At 34.7% G+C, this 22,849-nt stretch overlaps 1 pseudogene; it reads left to right on the plus strand.

Annotated features, from left to right (window-relative positions):
• Window positions 1-20,055: 20,055 nt before the first annotated feature.
• LOC118602621 lies at window positions 20,056-20,174 on the plus strand (annotated as a pseudogene).
• Window positions 20,175-22,849: the final 2,675 nt, after the last annotated feature.

The raw sequence follows: 22,849 nt of genomic DNA on the forward strand, positions 1-22,849 counted from the left end.
AAAATTGGAGTTAGAATGAATAGACAAAGAAACTTACATAGAAGAAATGTTGCTATTTTGTTATCTTCTTAAAATCAAAAGGAGCAGTGATAAAAGGCAGTTTGAGTTTCATGCCATGAAATCTTGAGAAACAGAAGCACAAGATAAAAGTGTATTTGCAAGCTTCCTATATTCCACATTGTGGCTAACATTCTCATACTGTCTTATCTAGGAATTTTTCTGTACTCTTCTAAAATGTCAATCGTTACATTTTAAAATGTTTATCTTCTACATTTGTTTATCTCCTCTTTTTCATAAGTCATTGGAATAATATTTCTAAAGACTTTAGAAAAAATTGGCATTGACCTTATTTCAAAAAATTAGGTCATTTTACAAACTATAGTGAATTCTTGACAGCATACAACTGACGCACCATATTGGCCTTGTGAAATAACCTTGGAGGCCATGAAGTGTACTAAATATTAATCTGCTCACATTTCTCTGCCCCCTACCGAGCCTCCCTGATGAGCATACATTCCCATGTGTACACTCTGGAGGTGGTCTTTTCTGACTTCCTCCACATCTTGTCTCAAATGAGGTGTAAGAATTGTTGAATTCAGAGATGTTAGTCCCCTAGCTTGGACATGTCATGTGTGTGTGTGTATTATCTTCCCTACCATACATCTTTCTATAGGCAGAGCATAACAAATATGTTGATATGTTTCTATGAATAGAGGAAAAACTCATATCCAAATTTCCCAAACCTCATGCAATTTTGTGGCAATGTAACCCAGTTCAACCTCCAATTCCAAATTTTTTGTGCATGCACACACACAGGTCCATTATTCATTATCCCTCTTTTTGTTAAAGAGCATAATGTCCTAACAGCTTGCTCAGCCACAATTTGTCCCTCTGATGTATCTGGAGCCTCTGTTTCATAACTTTCAGGAAGTATCTCATATATTAAATCACCGTAACTTTCTGGAGGGATTAAAGAACCAGAGTAGGAATGAAGTTTTGTGTGATTCAACAGCATGCAATTTAGAGAAAGTAAGTTGTTGTTAAAGCAATCATTAATTATGTGTTAGAAATCCTACCTCACTTCTTTATAATTCTTTTGCAGAAATTAAAGTCTTCGAGTCAGTATAAACTTTTCAGCAGAAAGATAGACATAATGGTGACTTTTTGAAGATTCTTTTGCTGTGTTTTTAGAGTAAGCATTCTGAGACAAGGGGCTAAAGTGTGAAGTCATTCTAAGACATGCATTTACTTTTTAAAATAAAGTATCAGCGGAGGTTTGCTTTTTTAGTACCACATATAACCTTAGGGCAACTATGAGAAAAACAAAATCTTTGAGTGTGCCAATAGGTATGAGCGATGAGCTGGAAGCAAAGGCAACTCATAAAAAAGGGGCAGGGCAAGATGAAGACTGTGGAAAGTGAAGAGGAATGAGAAGTGAAGGGAAAAGAGATTAAAAGGAAAAGAAGTGAAAAGGAAAGCAAAAAAAGGAGGCAGTAAAAGGATATAAATACAGCTTACAGAAAAATATCCTTGACCGTTTTAGCAAGCAACTGCTCACAGAGGGAGGGAGTGCTCGACCCACATGTACAGGAAATATGACATAGTCCTTGGACTTATGTGTAGATGTGAGGAAAATTTTCAGTTTAGACTAAGTCTAGAGGTTTGTTTCTATAGTCCAAATCTTAATATTATAAATTCTTTCCTTTGTCACATTACGATTCATAACACCAAAAAAAAAAAAAAACCAAAACAAACAAACAAACAAAAAACCCAAAGTCATATGCACTTATCTCCCTTTCTGATAGGAAGAAACAACTTCCTGAATAACTCAGTTCAGAAACCATTATGTGGGGTTTTATCAAGCTAGTCGTTCATGTGATATGAGTATAGGAGCTGCAAGTAGCATGGCAAGGGGTAATAGCTCAAGTCAGTGAGGGGAACACTTCCACACTGGGTGGTAGTAGCTGGGAATAGGGCCAGGAGATTGGAGTTGATTGAATAAGTAAGTATATTGAAAATATATAAGAATAAGAGGAGTCAGTTTTCTCATTGTCGTAGAAAGGCCAGAAACTAGAATGAATCCTGTTGTGTTGGATTGAATTTGGAGGTATTGGTATAAATACGTAGAGATGATGATGATGATAGGTAAGTAGGTAGGTAGATGATAGATAGATAGATAGATAGATAGATAGATAGATAGATAGATAGACAGATGATAGATATAGAGAAACTGAATAGCGATAAAGAAAGGGATGCTGTGGTAGCCAGTCTCTAAAGTGGACTCTGATTATCTTGCTTCCAAATATTCATACCTTTCTGAAGTCCCCTCCAGTACTGAATAGGGTTCACCTGTGTAATCAATAAGATATTGTGGAAAATGAGAGAGAGAAACTTTTGAGCCTAGGTCATAAAAAATGTTCTGCCTTCTTCATTCTGGGAGACACCAGACACTGTTATAATGAAACTCTAACAGTGCTGTGGAAAAGTCAATGACATGAGAAAATGAGGCCTCCTGGCAACAACAGGTACTGGTTTGCCAGAAATGTGAGTGAGCCACCATAAGTCCGAAGATGGTCCTCCAGCCTCAGTCAGGTCTTAAGAGGATCGCAGTCCTGGCTAACATCTTTTTTTTGTTTTATTTTTTAATAATTTTTAAATTTTTTAAATTAACTTTATTGGAGTAACATTGGTTAATTCAATTATATAATTTTCAGGTGTACATTATAATTTGATATCTGTATATTATATCATGTGATTACCACCCAAAGTCCAGTTTCCTTCAATTACCATATATTTGATCCCCTTTACCCACTTCATCCTCACCCAAACCCTCTATATTTAACTCCCTTTATCCCATCTACTTCTCCCCTCCTCCCACACCCCCTACCCTCTGGTAACCACTGGTCCATTGTCCATATCCCTGAGTCACTGTTTGTTTGTCCTGTTCACTTGTTGCTTTTAGATTTATATCTCACATATAAGTGATATCATGTGATTTTCAGCTTTTTGTCTGGCTTATTTTGCTTTCCATGATTATCTTGAGGTCCACCCATGCTGTCGAAAATTGCAGTATTTTATCTCTTCTTATGGCTGAGTAATATTCCATTGTAAATGTGTACCACAGTTTCTTTAGCCTATTATCTATTGTAGAACACTTCAATTGCTTCCATGTTCTGGCCACTGTGAATAATGCTGCTATGAACATCGATGTGCAAATATCTTTTTGGATATGGGTTTTCAAGTCTTCAGGGTAAATATCCAGTAGAGGGATTGCTGGATCATAGGATAGATCAATTCCTGGTTTTTTTGAGGAACCTCCATATTGTTTTCTACAGTGGCTATACCAATTTGCAGTTCCATCAGCAGTATACAGTACACGAGAGTTCAATTTTCTCCAACTTTATTATTACTTGTCCTATGGATAATATCTATTCTAACAGGTGTAAGTTAATTTTGGTGTGTGGTGATAAACAACAATCTAGTTTCATTCTTTTGAAGGTGGCCTTCCAATTTTCCCAGCGCTACTTATTGAAGAGGCTTTCCTTTCTCCACTGTATATTTTCGGCTTCTTTGCAAAAATTATTTGCCCATATAAATATGGGTTTGCTTCTGGACTCTTGATTCTGTCCCACTAGCCCAATGTCTGTTTTGCTGCCAATACCATGCAGTTTTGATTACTGTCACTTTGTAGTATAATTTGAAGTCAGGCAGAGTGATGCCTCCAGCCTCGTTCTTTTTTCTCAGAATGTCTTCTGCAATTTGGAGTCCTTTGTGTTTCCATACAAATCTGATGGGTTTTTTTTTTGTTGTTCTATTTCTTTAAAAAATGCCAATGGGATTTTGATGAGGATTGCATTAAATCCATATAATGCTTTAGGTAATATGGTCATTTTACTATGTTTATTCTTCCAATCTAAGAACACGAAATATATTTCCATTTCTTTGTGTCTTCTTTGATTTCTTTGAATAAGATCTTATAGTTTTCATTACATAGATCCTTCACATGTTTCATTAGATTTATTCCTAGGTACTTTATTCTTTTTGTTGCAATTGCAAAAGGAATTACTTTTTCCACTTCTTTTTCTGACACTTCATTATTAAAGTATAGGAACACTATGGATTTTTGAATGTTGATTTTGTATTCAGAGACTTTATTGTATTTGTTTTATTGTTTCTAGTAGTGTTCTTGTGGAGTCTTTAGGGTTTTCTATATAGAGAATCATGTCATTCTCAAATAGTGACAGTTTGACTTCTTCTTTCCTAATTGGATGCCTTTTATATATTTCTCTTGCCCAATTACACTTGCTAGAACTTCCAATGCTATATTGAATAACGCTGGCAATAGTGAACAGCCTCGCCTTATTCCTGACCTTAGAGGGAAGGTTTTTAGTTTTTCACCATGAAGTATAATGTTGGCTGAGGGTTTGTCATACATAGCTTTTATTATGTTAAGGAATTTTTCTTCTATACTGATTTCGTGGTATGTTTTGATCATAAATGGATGCTGTATCTTGTCAAAGGCTTTTTCTGTATCTGTTGATATGATCATATGATTCTTATTTTTTAATTGTTTATGTGGTGTATCACATTAAGAGATATGCATATGTTGAACCATCCTTGTGCCTCTGGAATGAAGCCCACTTGATCATGTTGTATAATCTTTTCAACATGTTGCTGTATTTGGTTTGGTAGTAAGAAAATATAAGCAGCTGTTTTGGGATGGATAGCTCTCTATATGTCGATTATGTCCAGTTGGTCTAAAGTGTCATTTAACAATGTTATTTCCTTATTGATTTTCTGTTTGGATGATCTGTCCATATATGAAAGCGGGGTATTTAGGTCTCCTATTATGATGGTGTTTTGGTCTGTTTCTCCCTTTAGTTCTATTAGTAATTGCTTTACATATTTCAGGGCTCCCTAGTTGGGAACATAATATTAATAAATGTTATGTCTTCTTGGTACATGATTCCCTTTATCATTATGATGTGTCCCTCAATATCTTTCTTTACCTTTTTTATATCAAAGTTTATTACATCCGATATTAGTACTGATACTCCCACTTTTCTCTGAATGCCATTTGCTCGAAACATTTCCACCATTTCACTTTGAGTCTATATTTGTCTTTGGAGCTGAGATGTGTCTTCTGGAGACAGCATACGGTTGAGTTTTGTTTTTTGATCTATTCTGCAACTCTGTGTCTTTTTTTGGTGAGTTCGGTCCATTTACATTTAGGGTGATTATTGAAATATGAGGTGTTGTTAATGCCATTTTGTCTTTTGCTTTCTGGTAGCCCAGTGTTTCCATTGCTTCCTTGTCCTTATGTTTCTGTTTTCTTTATTTTGGTTGGCTTTTGTGGGTTTTGCCTCTGTTTCTTCTTGTTTCATGTTATATATTTCAGTTCTGAATCTTTGGTGTGTGGTTACCATTACAAACATGTAAAGGATGGTTATATATATATACAGTCATCCATTTTCTTCTGTGTATCCTTATCTTCATTTCCCTTTGCATGTTTGGATCTTTAAATCTTCCCTTTTTCAGTTCATTGTTGTCTCAATTTGTCGCTATGTATGCTGAACATTTGTTACTATCTTGCTATAGCAATTCTCTTATTATTTAAGCTTATAATGCCCTATTCTTAGTAAGGATTGCACTCCTCTACTTCTACATTCCTGATAGTCACTTTACTCCTAATTATGTATTTTTTCTTCTGTTTTTTGATTTTTGTTATTTTGTTTTAGGTGAGCTGACACCTTTCAGTATTTCCTGTAGTGCGGGCCTTGTAATGGAGAATTCCCACAATTTTTGTATGTCTGGAAATGTCTTGATTTCTCCTTCATATCTAAAGGAGAACTTAGCTGGATATATTATTCTAGGCTGGTAGTTCCTTTTACTTAATAGTTTAAATGTTTGATTCCATTTCTTTCTGGCTTGTAAGGTTTGTGCTGAGAAGTCCGAGGATAATCTAATAGATTTTCCTTTATAAGTTACCTTTTTTTTTTCCTCCCTGGCTGCCTTGAGAATTCTATCTTTGTCATCGATTTTTGATAACTTCAATACGATGTGTCTTGGTAAAGGCCTTTTTGGGTTGAAATAATTAGATGTTCTGTTGACGTCTTGAATTCCAATTTCCAGCTCATTCCTTAATTTGGGAAATTCTCGTCAACTATTTGTCTGAAAATGCTTGCTAGTTCCTGCTCCTTTTCTTTGTCTTCAGTAATGCCCATTATTCTTATGTTTCCTCTCCTAATGGTATCAGCTAATTCTTGTAATTCTCTTTCATTATTTTTCATTCTTCAGTTTCTCTCTTCTTCCTTCTGATTTATTTCTAGATTTCTGTCTTTGATATCACTGATCCTTTCCTCCATTTGGTCAACTATTTTTCAAGCTTGCTATTTCATTTTTCAACTCTTGCAGTGTATTTTTTTTTTATCTCCAGAAGATCTATTCTGTTCTTCTCGAGGGTTTCAATCTCCTTGCTCTGCTCATCTAGTTGTTTTTTCAATTCCCGAAATTGTTGATATGACTTGCTTTGTAATTCGTTGAGTTTTTTTCAGAAGTACCATCCTGAATTCTCTGTCATTTAAGTCACATATTTCTATGTCTGTATGCTTATTTTCTGAAGATTTTTCTCTTTCTTTCTGAGATGCTTTGTATCTTGGTTGTTCATGGTGTTTAATGGACTATTTCTCCACCTCGCATTAATGGAAGTGTATTCTACTGTTTTTCCAGAAAGAAGGTTTATTATATAAAGTTCTCTCTTTATCCTGCTGCAAAGGAGGCATTTTTCTTTTGGTTTCCAGTAGATGGCATCTAAGTCTCTTGGATCCCTGCTTTATATAAAGCCTAAATAATGCTTTTCTTATTTTCTTGTAGAAAATTAATCACACTTACTACTCTCAGTTTCAGTCCCTGTCAGTGTTAGCAAACAGTTTCGGTAGCATTTGTTCAGATTCCCCTGGGGCTCCATGGTGTTTGGTCTTAGAGGATATGGGAGGAGAGGCCCTTTGGGTTAGGAGTTATGGGCTGCAGCTTAGCCTCGGTTTTGCAACCAGGGCAAGTAAAAATCAACTATTGTTTCTCTGTGGCCCTGTCCCGCTTCTCTGCTTTCTGCCCCAATGACTGGGCCCTGCTGCTGGCTGGATACAACACTTTCAGTCAGGGTTGTTCAGGGAAGTCATTGCACCTTCACCCTTCCCCTTCCTCCTGCAAAGAGCTCTCGTGGCTGCAAGAGGCAGCTTCTTTATTTCTCCCAGTCCACTGCCCAACACCCAGGGTTCTGACCTGTGGTAGTTCTTATGCAAAGATCCCATGCTAAGACGTATCGGTGTGCAGTTTGGGTGTCTTTTGTTGAGTTTTAGATGTTCAGCTTATTGTAGTTTCAAGGGGAGAGATTTGAGGATGTCTCTCACTCCACCATGTTTTCCCCTGGCCAATATCTTTACTGAAACTTCATGAGAGGCAATGAGCCAGAGCCACCCAGCTTAACCACTTCTGAATTTTGAACTATTACTGTGAAGTAATAAATGTCCGTCATTTAAAGCTACTAACTTTTATGTAGCAATATATAATTAATATACTTGTGAATATGTATATGTATTCAAAACACATACATATATTTCCTAGCTTTATCCACTGACAGGGTCTGGGTACAATGACACTTCAAAACCAATGAGCATACCAAATGCCCAGTTCTTGGTTTTCCAAATACAATTCTCCATTAAGGGGAATCAAGGCTCCTTGAAGAAATGGCTGACTACAAGGCTGGGCAAGAAAAATTTAAGATCAGCCTGAATATTTTATTCAATATGGAAAGGAAATGGTTGAACAATTATGGAAGCTATTTTGAAAGGGCTCCCACTGGCAAATATGGAATAATCCTCCATCAGAATGAATGATGTCAGTAAAAGATTGACTACAACAGGAATTTATAAGTTTACACTGATATGGATAAATAAGTAAAAAAGTAAATTTGGAGGAATAAATTTCTAACAGCAGAGTGTCAACTAATAAACGCAGGAAGAATGGTTAAATTAGAAAAAAACTATTTGGCACTATCAAAGTAATAATTAATTCAGCCAAGAAATATCAATAGACGCTAAAATTAGTGAGTGCAAGATTGATGAGGAATGGAATGTTTGCACAGTCTCAACTATCTATAAAATGCCTGTTAATCGCAAAGAACAGTTTTCTAGCCCTAGAAGCAGCACAACTTGAATCTAATCATAAGGAAATATTAGATAAACCCAAATTTAGAGATATTTTATAAATTTATTTGGCAAAATTGTCAAGTAAGAAACTTAAAAAATATTTAGAAACTTTTTCTTATTAAAAGGGGATTACAGAAATATGACAGCTAAGTAACTAAGTGTATCATGTGATCCAGGATTACATTCTCTTTACTATAAGAAACATTATTGGAACAATCAACAAAACTTGAATGATATCTATGATTTAGGTGGTAGCAATATATTAATTTCCTGACTTTGATGGTGTTACTGCAGTTCTGTAGAAGATTGTACTTGTTTGTGGAAAATACACACTAAAGTGATTGGGGGTTTAGGGCTCTTATCAATCACTTACTCAAATAGTTCAAAATAAGAAAGCTCTTGGAACTATTTTTGTAGATTTTTAATTACTTCAAAGTAAATAAAAAAGAACAACATACTACATATCTAAAAATTGCAGCCCTCATTTGGCAGAGAATATAAAGGCAGTTTAGAGATACACAATGCTAAGTAGAAAAAATACACAGAAGGGACATGCACAGCAGACATCACACACAGGTAAAGCGCCAACAGCAACAGCATTGTGAAAGAGAAAGTAGAAACATGGAGAATAGGTTCAAACAGAGACATCCACTGAATTACTTAGTGCCCCAAGAGGAAACAGATGGTGCATCAAAATAGGATAATTTCATGGGAGTTTCTATATACAAAGAGACATTTGTAATGATGTGGCTTATGGTAACTATACATCCCAAGCTATTATGAGGGGTGAAAATAGAAAGGAACTCAAAGAAAGAGTCATGCCTGCTGCCTTGAAAGGAATCTATGACTCTGTTGAAGAGACACAGCCAGCTGGAGGAGACCTTGCGGCAAGGGTGCCAGAGCCTCACTTCCTTCCTCTCTCCAATCTACTGCCAAGGCTTCCCACTGGCAAAATTCAACCAGAAACCAGGGGGCATGGGAACCCATTTATGTGGTCTACATGAATCAGCCTGTCTGGGCAGAAAGCCAGGTATAGAAGAGTTGAGGATAAATCTGAGGGTTTCTAGGGAGGGTGGAGTCAGTGAAAGAGATCTGACCTACCCACCTTAAATATATGTAATTAAGAACAGTAATGTTTAAGCTCTGTAGAAATAACTATTAAAAAGAATCTCTATTTAAAATCTTTGAAGAAATTTCAGGGAGACTGAAAATTTTTTGAAATTGCAGAAACATTACCCATTTCAGTACCATTAGGTGAGCCATCAACATCAAGGGACATAAAAGTCATTAGATGGTTCAAAGCTGTACACCGAAGCACAGTTAAAAGAGAGAAGAATCTGGAAAGCAACAAGAAAGAACTGTTAGCCGTATTTCCTTTAAATAGACTGCCTACAATTTTTATCAATTCCCTAGTGAAAAGATTTGAAAGTAAATGTCAAAATTATTTGTAAATATAATTTTGCTTTAATTTCAGTTTGGTAAACTGCATAGAGTTCTCATAATCTTAAGTAGATTCAATCCTTTCCGTGTACAATTATCCTCGATACACGCTTTTCAAAAGTTTGAGTTATACCACTTCACTTTTATGAAAGACTTATATTAGTACCTGTTTTTTGCTAACCAAAAGAAATCTGAAGTGTGTTTTCACTTTCACAAAAAAAAATATATATATGAAAAGCAAAAATAGTGTTCAGCATTAGTTTTTCAGTGAGCATTATAGAGGCAATGTGCACCTCAAATAGAAGGAGCGGAACCAAGCTTATTTCCAGAAACTACACTCAGAATCTCAACATCAAGCTGCCATAGCTTTTGAACTGTGTCTGTGAGCATCTGTGTTTTATTTGAATTTATCCTGTGCATCCCTCAGCAGGATGTGTCCTAAGGTACCAGAGAAGCCTAAGGGTGTTATGCTTAGCATAAAACAGGATATAATTAAACATATTTGGTATGATTTTGAAGATTATTTTGGGGGTCTGGAAATGCTCAGCATTTTTTTCCATATAAATTAACGATAATTGCTTTTTTGCTTTATGCCATTTCAGTTTATAAAAAGTTTCAAAGGCATGCTCTACTTTCAGATAGCAGGGGAAACCTGTAAATTTTTTGTTAGTGTATAAAGTTATAAGACTAAAACCTCTATTGGTATATAAATCTGGATTGAATAAACCCCATATTTAAATTGCAATCAATAGTTTTTGCCCCAAATTGGCAGGTAAAGTATTATCCTCAAAAATGTTGCCTTAACCAGGTTTCTTCTTGGCTGATTATACCAAATATTCTTTATAGAGCAGACAAGTGTAGAGAATCAATACAGTTGACAATCAATAAATCTGTCTTATAGGTTTCCTCACATTTAAAAATACTTAATGAAAACGTTAAAGGAAAAAAGTGTTCTATGATAATAGTACCATTGGTCTCTATGGTGATATTAAATGAGCCTTTATAACCATTGAATTTCATATTTATTATAATATTTTTACTTATTAACACTGTAAATGAAAAAATTAACAAAAACTCCCATAGCTAATAAATAGCAGAGACAGGATTCAAATGCAAATTTCCTGAATCCAAATCCAGTGAATTTTTCATTATACTTATAATTCTACCTGTAATTAATTCTACCTGTAATTAATTCTACATATAATTAAACCAAGAAGTATAATCAAGCCACTTCTCCTATTTTCTAAGACCACTTTAAGATTCACTGTATTTTATCAATATGAAAAGTCTTCCTCCAACAAAATGGAAAAAGGACAAAATTAAGGCAAGAAAGGAGGGGAGAGTAAGAAAGAAAGGGAAGGGATGTATACTTGTGTATTTGAAGGGCGTTCTACCAAAATTCACTTTCAGAGAGAAAATGTTGCTTTGAAAACAAAGCTAAGAATAGCCATTGTTTGTCCTTCTCCACATTTTTTTTACTATAACTCCAAGCTGTGAATGGCCACTGGCTTGAATACTATTCAGGTAACTATTAGAAAATTGGTTCTACTGCTTGGTAAAGTCATCTCTAATACGAGACACAAAGACATCTAAGAAAAACAGTAGCAACACAAGAAGAGGAGTCACAAAAATCCCTTCAACAGGGATTTGTTGAGTTCCTGGCATTACAGAGACAAAGATGAGAAAACACAATGCCAATCAACATGGAATGAAATATATTTCAGTGATAAACAACCGCCAATTTCCCAGCAGCTTAAAACTGGGATTTATTTTGTGCTTTATCTACATTTCTTTTGTGATTTGGCTGGGTCTCTGCTTCGAGTCCTCCTCACTCTGGAACCCAGGCTGATGCTGCATCCTCTACCTGGAACACTGCTGGTCACTGAGGCAAACGAAGAGAGAGTAGACAATAAATTGCATACTGCTCTTAAAGAATTTACCTGGAAGAAACACATATCTTTCTCTTCAATTTTATTGCCCAGGGCTTAATGACTGAAGCACATGACCACTCTAACTCCAGGGAAATAGAGAAGTAGAAACTTGCTGGAAAGAAGCGCTGGAAATTTTGTTAAACAACGCTAATGACTGCCAGACATCCTCCTATAGGCACTTTTAGGGGCTGAGGTAGTTAGGGCTCACCAACTATTCTACATACTTTGTTATGTTCCTCAGCATCCTTTGCAATTTGGTTAGAGCTGGGCGGGTAGTTAAGGCAAATAGGCCATGAATAGAAGTGATATTAATGACTCGGGACCTAAGGAGTTAAGAATCAGTGTGTCGTTTCATCCTCCTCTTCCTATGCCAGGGAAACTTCAAAAGCCAGTGTTATGGGTGGTGATACTACAAGATTAGTAGAGCCTCCATTGACCTGGTTTTTTGAGTGACTATGTGGAGGACCAGTTCTTTTTGAACATAAAAAGTAAATAAAATTAACCTCTGGTTGTATAAGCACTGAAATTTCAGAATGTCAGCTAGCATTAATTATCCCCTGAATCCACGGTATTGGTATGACAAAAAAAAAAAAAAAAAAGCTTAAATATGTGAATTTGTTTAATGGGTAATGAACAAGGAAACTAAAATCAGAGGTTGAAAATGATAGGTGCTTTGCAGTGATAAAATTTTTGATATAACTATCACATGCAGTGACTTGGAAGTCAGCTCCCACGGGCATTCAGCTAGGAGTTTCAGAATAAAATGGTGGTAAAGAAAGCATTAGCACTACGTATTGGTGGCTTTTGTTGCATTTAGCTAGGTAGTACCAAAAGAAAAAAAAAAACTAACCATTTGAAAGTAAGCTTGAAGAGAATTATAAAAATAGACCAGAAATTTGGGGCCTTCCAGGTTGTAAAGTCAACTGTTTCTACTCCTAAAAAGTAGGAAAAAAAAAAATGATCAAAACCATTTTAAGTGACAAATACTGAACTAAAACTCTTAATTGATTAAAGTGCTCCCAGGCAAAATCGAATTCAAGGTGTAATCTTCCCATTTCAACTCAGTAGCCCTAAAGTCATATGGGGAAAGCAAGCCATGAATCCAGTAGCAGAAGCACAGAACTAAAGCAGATCTGAGCATCAGGTTTCAAAAGAAGTGTGGTTACCGACATGAAATTTACTGAAAGTAAACAGATAAGAAGCCTACTTTTAAGAAAATAAATTGCCAAAACAAAAAACAAAAAACAAAAACAAAAAGAATTTTGACTAAAAAAATTTTGACTTAAAATAAGTCCTGAACCTCCAAGCTTCCTTGACAAGAATGGGCTGAGAAAGCTGTTCAGCCCCCAAGGAGGGAATATGTTCCCAATTTCCATTTCAGATGCACTGAAGAATAAAGAAAAGAAACATCCTGCAGAAGACCTGTAGACAAAGACGTTCCTCCAGAGAGCAGAATCATAGCCCAATGAATTAAGAAAGCTTTCTACTACTCACAGTATCCACTCAGTGGGATATCAGAACTTCTGAAGCTCAGAGAGTGCTGGTTGTGTCCATTCTCTCTTCTCCAAATCAGCACGTGTGCTGCTGTTATTCTGTCCTTTTTTCCAATTGTTATTGGGGAGTGGAGAGAGAGAAGGAGAATACCTGTTTTGTGATTCTTAAATCTCCAAATAAGAGCCACATGATGAGCAGACTTCACTATGAAGGTACATACTCTGAATCACCACCAAAGTGAGACAAAGAAATAGCAAAATTCTTCATATTTTAACTGTTTTTAGCTCTTTTGTTGTAAGAATTTAAAATATTTGTGTTTTTATTAATTTTGTTGGATTTTAAGAAAAATTTAGAAATATTAGGGAACCAACATGGAATATCCTTCCCTGATCAAGAATGAGGGAAACTTTGTGTAACAATAAGAGCTGATACTTCAGATCCCAACCTGCTACTAGATACACATTCCCTGTATTATTATATTCCTAAGTAAGGGAAAATTCAGTTAGTTAAAATTCCTTTGGTTTTATATGACCACAACCCAAAAAAAAATTAAGCAAAAAAAAAAGGAAGTTGACTCCTCTGGTTAGAAAGCATATTGAGATAAGTCATGAACTTGGAAGAGAAGCCATTACAACCAGTCATTCAGAAACTGAATCAAGGGCCTCAATGCCACCACATTGTTTGTCTCCATCCAATTCTTATTTCTGTTGGTCCCTACTTCTTTTTACATGTTGGCTTTTTTATTTGCTACTCCATGTACAGTCTCTCCATGCATCGGAGAGGATGGCCACTAACAATCAGGTTCATGCCCTTATAGTTTAGTAAGTAAAAGAAAGAGATTCCTCTCCACCTCCAACTGTAAGATTTTGGGGAAGAATTCTGATTGGATTAGTTTGGTTGATACACACACCCCTGCGAATAACTGTTCAGGTGGACGGGTACTGTGATTGGCTCAGCCTGAGTCATGTATTTAAGCATGTGCCTTGGAAGGTAGAGGATAGGAGAGCAATGATCAATATGTGGCCTAGGATCACATAAAGAAAGGAATTCCCCCAAGGAAAGGAAATGCTATAGCTATTAAAAGGAAGATGAAATGATAAATGAGCAGAAAGAAGAGCACCAGATTCCTCTGTGATGACCTAGATCAATAATAATGCACATCGTGGAATACATTGAGAAAGCATACCTACAAGAAAACTCACAGACACTTTCATCCAGAGCATGCCAGACTTTGGTCAGTTCTAATGTTTACCCAGACTCCCTGTCATGGTTTCCCCGCTTTGATCCACTCCTACCCTTCTGTAGAATACACAGATCCCCTGGGACAAATAGTGTGATTATAGTAATGTTCTACTGCCTCATTCTCATTACTCTCCCAGGCTTGAGAGTGACCCCAGATCAGGTTCACATGCTCCCTTCAGTGCTAAAAGCCGCAATATTTACATAAGCCCTATGTACATTATGATTACATGATTAAGTGCTTTGCAATTACCAAATACTTTTAATACCTCCACCAGATTAATGTTTCTATGCTATCGCTTTGTGCCACCCCTTGATTTAAAAAAACATTGTAGTTTCTCTAAATATTCTCAAATTAACCACTTACGCCAGACCACTAAAGCTATAATCTAAACCCCAAATATCTTTGCAGTCTGATCTTTTACTACTCATGCCTTCCTTTCCATCCAAAATAGACTGTTCCCTGTAGTATACATATAATCTTTCATTACTCCTCATTCATTTACTAAATTAACATATATAGGTTTGTTTTTTATGTGCAAGATACTGTAAGTACCAAGGATACAAAGATAAATGAGACATGAACCTTATCTTCAAAGAACTCACTCTAACTGTAGAAGAAATATACATTATAAATAATTATAATTCTCTGTGAAGTGTGTTATAGGTGAGGTATGATAAAATTGCTAGACTGACTATACAGAAGATTAGAAAAAGTTTCCCCTTGAATATGATATTTAAGCTGTGATTTGAAAGATAGGTAAAGTCTGCCAGGTGAAGGAGTAAGAAACAGAATTTCAAGTATAGAAAAAAATGTGTGCAAGAGTGTAGCAACAGGAAGATATGTAGCTCGTTTGGGAAAATGCAAGTAAAAGTTTCCTTAAAGTCTACTAAAGCAGAACTGGAGGTTAAACAATGCACTGTATTGCCTGTGTTAATATTGGCTGATGCGTTAAGACTTGCTAAATGCTTATAAGTTAATAGGTTTATATTTATATTCTCCTATTCACCCTTGGAATTCTATAAATGCTGGTTGAGCTTTACATTTAGAGTACTACTCAGCCATAAGTAAAGATGAAATACTGCTGTTTGCAATAACATGATGGATCTTGAGATTATCATGCTAAGAGATATAAGTCAGATGGAAAAAGTCAAGAACCATATGATTTTACTCATATGTGAGATATAAACCTAAAAGCAATAAATGAACAAACAAGACAAACAAACAAAAACTTATAGACACAGACAACAGTATGGTGGTTACCAGAGGAAAAGGGGGTGGGAAGAAAGTATAACAGGGTAAAAGGGGTAAAGTATATGATGATGAAATGACACTTGACTTTGGGTGGTGAACACACAATGCAATATATGGATGTTGTATTATAGAATTGTGTATTTTAAAACTATATGATTTTATCAACCAGAGTCACTCCAATTAATTCAATAAAATTTAGAAAAAGAGTAAGCAGTGTCTTTCCCAAATCTGTTGTATTTGTGATTATAATTATACAATTGAATTAAGTATTATATAAACCAGGGTTTTTCCACTTTGACACTATTGACATTTTAGGCCAGAAAAATCTTTGTTGTGGGAAACTATCCTATGCTTTTAGGATATTTAGCAGTATCACTGGCCTCTCCCACCAGATGCTAGGAGCACCCTCCCCTGAATTGTGATAATTAAAAATGTCTCCATACATTATTAAATGTCTCTTGGAGGGTATGAAATCATGACTGGTATAATGGGGCCAGATTATACAAGGCTTTGTATATGGACTTTTTTTTAGGTATACAATGAGAAATATTTAATGTTTTTTAGTAGAATAGCAATATATGTGACAATATATTTCAGAGCTTAAATTAGAAGAGGCAAGACTGGAAATAGGGAGACAGACCTATTAAAGAAGCAATTGTCATAGAACAAGCAAGAAGGGTACTTTGTGAAATTGTTAATTCAATGTGTAGATTATAAACTAAATTTTAATTCTGGATTATAAAATTTTAAATATTTAATTATACTTTATCCATATTTGCTTTCTACTCAGTGCCCAATATCACACTCTCAGTATAGCAGATAATGAATATAATTTACTGAATGAATTATGGAACTCTAGTCTAAATTGCTCCAATAGATTTATAAGTGTTCCATATTGCTTTTTTATGAGACTTGTTTCTTGTTAAAGCAGTGGAATTCACTGAACTATTCCAATTTTATATCTGTCTTCCCTTTAGGTCCATGTGTGGTATCCAGCTAAACTTAAAACCTAATTCAGACTTTGAAACATTTCTCTTCAACTCTATAAAATCAACAAGTCCATATAAAAATTAATCTATTGCCTGATTTAATTCAACTTAATTATATTCAATAGAATTGCATTCAACAGTATTTATTGAATATTTAATATGCACTTAACTCTATATTAGATACTGTTACTGTAAAGTGAGCATTACTACCATGTTTTAAAACTGAGGCAACATAACTGAAGTTGGGTTGTTTAGACAATTAATTTACTTCAGAAAGAAAAATAACAGCATGAGAATATTTTTTTGACTTTTCTGTAAAACATCAGATCCCATTAACTCAGAATTTGGGATTAGCCAATCCTAAAATTGACCAATGTTTCATATGTAATATCTATGAAAAAAAAGTCTTCCTAGCAAATTAATGTGAACAAGAATCCAACATAGAAAGCAATAGCCTCTTGAGAAAGATGTCTTTAGGCAAGCACATAGTGGTATCATTCATAAAAAAAAAAAAAAAAAAAGCCTAGTTTAGATTTTAGACTTCTTGATGTATCTGAGGAATTCTGTGGGCTTCTATGGGCTTCTCTGTTTATCCATTTGCTTATTGAATCTTCATAAAACGATAGTGCTGCATTTATTTCAAAATCATCTGTGTAAAAACTTTTCAAATGCTTTCTCCTTTGCTTTCCTCCCCTCTCCTTTAGCCTCTTTCACTCCTAACCTTTCCCACTTACCAATAGTACAAAATCAGGGGATTTTTACCATACTTATTTTATAAGCACCTTACTCTACACAAGGCATATTTAGTCTACTCAGCAAATGCATTTAGAGAATGACTCATTCTGTGAGGCTATGAGGTTATACTAGGAATAGTGAGTGAAACTCATAGAATGATAATCTTAAATTTAACATAAGATAAACTTTCTCATTATCAGAGCAGTCCAAAAATAGAATTGCCAGCACTAGTAGGGAAAAATTTTCCCTAATGAGAGATATTCAAGCACTAGGTGGGAACATTGAAAGGAGAATTAAAATTTGAGAAAAGTATTGAACTAAATGATTCTTTAAAAAATGCATAATGTTGATAAGGATGATGACAATGTGTGAGGAAGAGAAAAAGGAGAAAGTGAAGGAATAATAAATAACTTCCTAATTCTTATTAACAAGTAACTAGACTCTGTGCTGGTATTGAACAGTGATACTGCAGCATTGAACTAGAATCAAACTTTGCTCAGTTTAAATAATTCTATTTAAAATATTTGTTTCTTTCAGAGAACAAGGAGTTACATTACTCCAATTTTTACAGCATTGTGTATATATATATATATATATATATATATATATATATATATATATATATATATTGGAACTAAGCACATACAGATGCAAATCATTACGGTGTGACTTCAGGCAAGTTATATAGACATTTATTCACCTATCTCACAGTGTCACTGTGATCATTAAATGAGAATCACTTAGCACAGAGCCTCATACATGGCATGTGAAACACTTAGCACAGTGCCCAATACATAGAAAACACTCCATAAATGACGTGTATTATTAAAATTTTTAAGTTAATAAAAAACTACCTGTCACACCTGGGTTTCCCCAAAGGCCATTTTTTTTCTAATCTTCATCTTTCATTTGAGAATTCTAATAATGAAACCATAGCTTCCTGTGGGACTAAACTATTTCTGCTGCAGGATAAATTGTTTATATCATGCTCTGAAGATTCATTCAAGGATGCCTCATTTTTCTCTTCTAGATTTAGCCACTTGTCACTAATTAGTTTTCAAAGAACTTACTAACTTTTTATTTAAAAAAAAAAACATAGAATCCTATTTTCTTCTGATCAATGTTCACACAGCATTAAATCAAAAAACAGAATTTCCATAAACTCAAAACTTTTGCATTTTTAGACAGTGAAGAAAGATAGTCAATGCAATGTGGGATTTCCAGAACATTCACGGCTGTAACCAAAAGGATTTTAGAAAAATAATCATTAAAGTGCCATTCATTCAGGTTATACAGAAATGTTCCAAATTTCTTTTTCCTCTTTTTCTGTGCATTTAAGTTGGTGGTGTTTCAGGCACCAGTTTTTTGTTTTTGTTTTTTACCTCAGTCATATAATCAATTGAATGGATACACACAGTTCAAGGATTTGTTACTGGACAAGTATGAGCACCGTAGATGCCAAAAAATTTGGTCCACTTTGTTGGAGATGGGAAATAATTTATTTTTGAGCTTAACATATTTTTATCATAGAGGTTTGACTTATTTCTTATGTAACTAGTAACTCCCCTTTCACCAAGTTCAATAAAATACGGAGGCGAGAAGACCAAATATTTCCAGTTGTGCCTCTCATTCACCACAAGACACCCTCTCTTGCATATCCCTTACTTACCACTAATTTTTAGCCTGAGTCATTTTTTCTCATTCCTGCAAACCCAAACAGTCCATAGACATTTCCTTTTAGAGTTCATCCTGACTAATTATTGTATGTGACTCAGTCCCCCAGGAGTCCAACACGAGTCTGGATGTGTGGCTGGATGTGAGAATTTCTAATGAAAAAAACTTATAGTGGCAAAACCTCCACTGTAATCCACAGCTCTCACTCTGACCAGCAAGGCACAAATGTAAAATCAGCCTTGAATATTTGCAAGACCAAAGAGAAACTCTCCACTTTTGTAGAAATTATTCACATACTTCTGTCATCTTGGGTATGCATATTACTCATCTGACTTTCCTGGAGCCATTTCCTTAAATTAGCTAATTCATTAAAGCAGACATATCCAGATCGAGATTATTTATTTTTTAGAAAATTTCTTACATCAACTTCGCACCTTACTAAATGGTCAGTGATGTCAGCACAATTTAAATGTGTCATGTTGTTTTGCACACTGAGCAGATGATTCATAAATTTATTTCCATATTTTATTATGAAAAGCAAAGAATCCTACTGTAAATCTATAATATATGAGGGCTTATATTGAAAAGTAATGCGCAGTTCAAGTATCTGAAAAAGGAAACAGTATCTGAAAAAGGAAACAAAGAATGACTTAATAGCATTGAAGTTATATTTGGCTACCTCCAAAGGAACCAATCATAAGAATCACATTTTAAACAAGGAATGACAAACTGACATTTACTGCAATGTGTTCCAAAGCTATTTAGTATGATGACAGGGTACACTGGCATGTAACATTCTTTTCACAGTTCATTATATGACTTAAAGTATAATAAAAACAAGATGGGATGTATAGCTATTTTGTGAGCAGAAAATTTATTCTCCAAGGAAAAGAAATTGGTTAGGAACTCTTGATATTGCTTTAGTCTTTTTTCATGTAGATAAAAAATATTTTATTTCACATATGTCTCTGTGATTGATTCTGTAATATGATTTTAAGAATATTCCTCATGTCCAAATTAATGAGGAAAAAACAGTGAGGCAAATGAGCCAGGTGGTACTCAACTTTCTGAAGAAAAGTTTGTTACAATTAGTTTACAGTCATGCCACCCTTAACGTTCCCGATCTCGTCTGATCTCAAAAGATAAGCATGGTTGGGCCAGGTTAGTGTTTGGATGGGAGACCACCTAGGAATACCAGGTACTGTAGACATGAAAAAAAAAAAAAGTTTGTTACAGTTAATACATTGTCTGAAGCTCACAAGCTCAATTGAAGTGATAATAGAATAATGAGATTATAATTCTATTAATTTATAAACAAATATATGTATACAAACTGAAAACAATGCCCAATAGGTTTATTTGATCCTGATCTTAGTACTACTTCCTCTGTAGAGATTTGATAGAAAGCTTAATGAGGTATAGTTAAAGCAAATATATCCAGATCCTTCGTGGATCTCTCTCTCTTATCATAATTTTTACGATTATTTTCTTATGCTAGACTGAAAATCTAATACTAGAGTATCCTTGTCCTTCTCTGCACTTGGTCAATATTCAGATTTGAAGTAAAAAAAAAAAAATTATTTTCTACGCCTCCTGAAAATGTCTCCCAACTGGTACAAACATTACTGGCTCTATATGACTTCCTATAGTGCTGTCAGCTATTCTCCCTGGCCACACAGATGAGGTTTTACTCTAAACATCTCACGTCTACTTACATGTAGGGGACAACTGCAGAACAGTTTTATTACTTAGGCTAGAAATTTCACATTGGAATTCTCAAAGATATCATTTAAAACAACTTTTTGTCGTTTTTGGCAATACACACACACACACACACACACACTATCTTCTACACTGAAAAGTCTCAATTTATTTTGTCCCTTAATGAATATGGTCACAGCAATAGGGTTTATAATAAAGTAAATAGTAGGTTATTCTTGTAAACTCTAATGTTTGTCTGTGAGTCCAGTCTATTGTTATTAAAAGGGAGATTTAAATACTATAAAATATAGAAATATTCTTGAAAATATAAAAACACTTTAAAAACAACAGTGAGTGTTATTTTTGGTAATTCAGAAAAGACCTTAGGTGGGGAACTATAAAGAATTTCTTTCTGGTCTAAAATTATGATTCTAACAGTAGGTTTTATTCCATTTTTTAAAAATCTCAATTCAGCTATGCAAGTTTCTTAAATTCACCCCCATCTTGTAATCTTCTCCAAGGTTTAAAACTAGGATCATGAAAAACCTGTGGTTATCCAAAGTCTTTCAGAAAAAAATCCAGTTCCTGAGAAATCTCCTGGAACCAATCCCAAAGTCTTCAAAGCTAGCTGGTCAATGCCTATAAGACTACTGTAAACTGAGGTAGACTTCCTAACATTTCATAAGCCTGAGTAATGTTTAACCATCTTCTCCTGGGAATGACTAACTGTTAAGCCTTGGGACTGGCACCCCTAAAAAGAGCTTTAGACAACTAGCCCTTTCCACAAGAAAACTATAGTCCTTCTCGCAGCATTCTCGCTTTGCCCCATACTATCTCCTCACCTACTGGTTAGATCTTGCTTTTAACAACACCCTTTTAACTTTGTCTCTAGCTCTCAGTATCATGCTTGCTCCAGTACCCTGAAAATAAATTTGGCTTCTTAAATTTTGAGCTCTGGAATTCTTATCTCTTCTGATACAGTCTGTTTTGGCTCTATCTTTTCTTACCATCCCAAGGAATACCTCTGACATCAGTTAGCTTGACTGACATCACTTTAGGAGGCAGAAACAATCCACCCTGTTTCACATCTCCCACTCCATTCTAGGATTTGTATTTCAGCCTCTTAACCATTCTCCCAAAGTAAGATTGTTCTTTTTCCATCCATTCTCCATATCTTTGCTATTATCATCCTAAAACATTTTAACACTCCTTAAAGTCTCTCATACTTCCATGTCGCTTTAAGAAATAATCTAAATTCCTAAACCTAACTGTTCTCTATACTCCTTTGTTCTGGCCACAGCTGTCTCCTCACTGTCTCCAGCACATACCAAGTAGATCCCACTTAGTATGCCTTCTTTGCCACTCTCTTAATTTGACCCAGCATCCAGGTCTTGGCTCAAGCTCACCTCCTTCATGAAACTTCTCATAAATGGCCCACATTTTTCTACCCCTGCTTTAATACATCTAACAAAGGAATTATAAGGGTATGTTGTCTGTAGTATTCATTATGATACTTAACTAAATAGAATTTCCTTATGTTGTTATATATGGTTATCTAATGTATAATGTGAGAATGACCAGTTTTCCTAACAGAGGTTTCATGAAAAAGTTGAAGAACTGTATCTTAAAATGATTTAAACTATTTGTAATACTGACAAGTAAATACTGGTTGAAAAAGAACCCAAATTCAAATAACTACCGAGATTATTGTTCTAGTCATCTTTGGTTTAAGACAAAGAGTAGACTAGATTATCATATAAAATGTTTTCTTTTTCTGTATTTCTTACGTACTCTCAGGTTTTTGTTTATGGAAACTGTAATTACAGTTTTTGTTTCCAAATAACTAGATCGACTAATATATCAACAAATCTGCTAATTTTTTTTTTGCATGGGTTTTTAATTTCCATGAGTAATTTGTTTTGATTCACACAAGTCATTTTCTTTTTAAACATTTCTAAACTGAGCTCTGATCAAGAGGAAGGAAATAGAATGATTAAAATTTGGGTTTTAAATCCAGTTTTACCAATTACTAGTTACATATTTTAAACAAGTAGCTTAAGCTTGTTCTGCCTTTATTTTTCCACCTATAAAATGGAAATCATAATAATAAGTAGAACTACCTTAGTAGATGGTTGTAGGAATTAAATAACATATACATTAAGTAGTAATTATATATAGTAAACG

The sequence above is a fragment of the Rousettus aegyptiacus genome, unplaced genomic scaffold (assembly GCF_014176215.1).
Source record: "Rousettus aegyptiacus isolate mRouAeg1 unplaced genomic scaffold, mRouAeg1.p scaffold_m13_p_4, whole genome shotgun sequence".
NCBI lineage: Eukaryota > Metazoa > Chordata > Mammalia > Chiroptera > Pteropodidae > Rousettus > Rousettus aegyptiacus.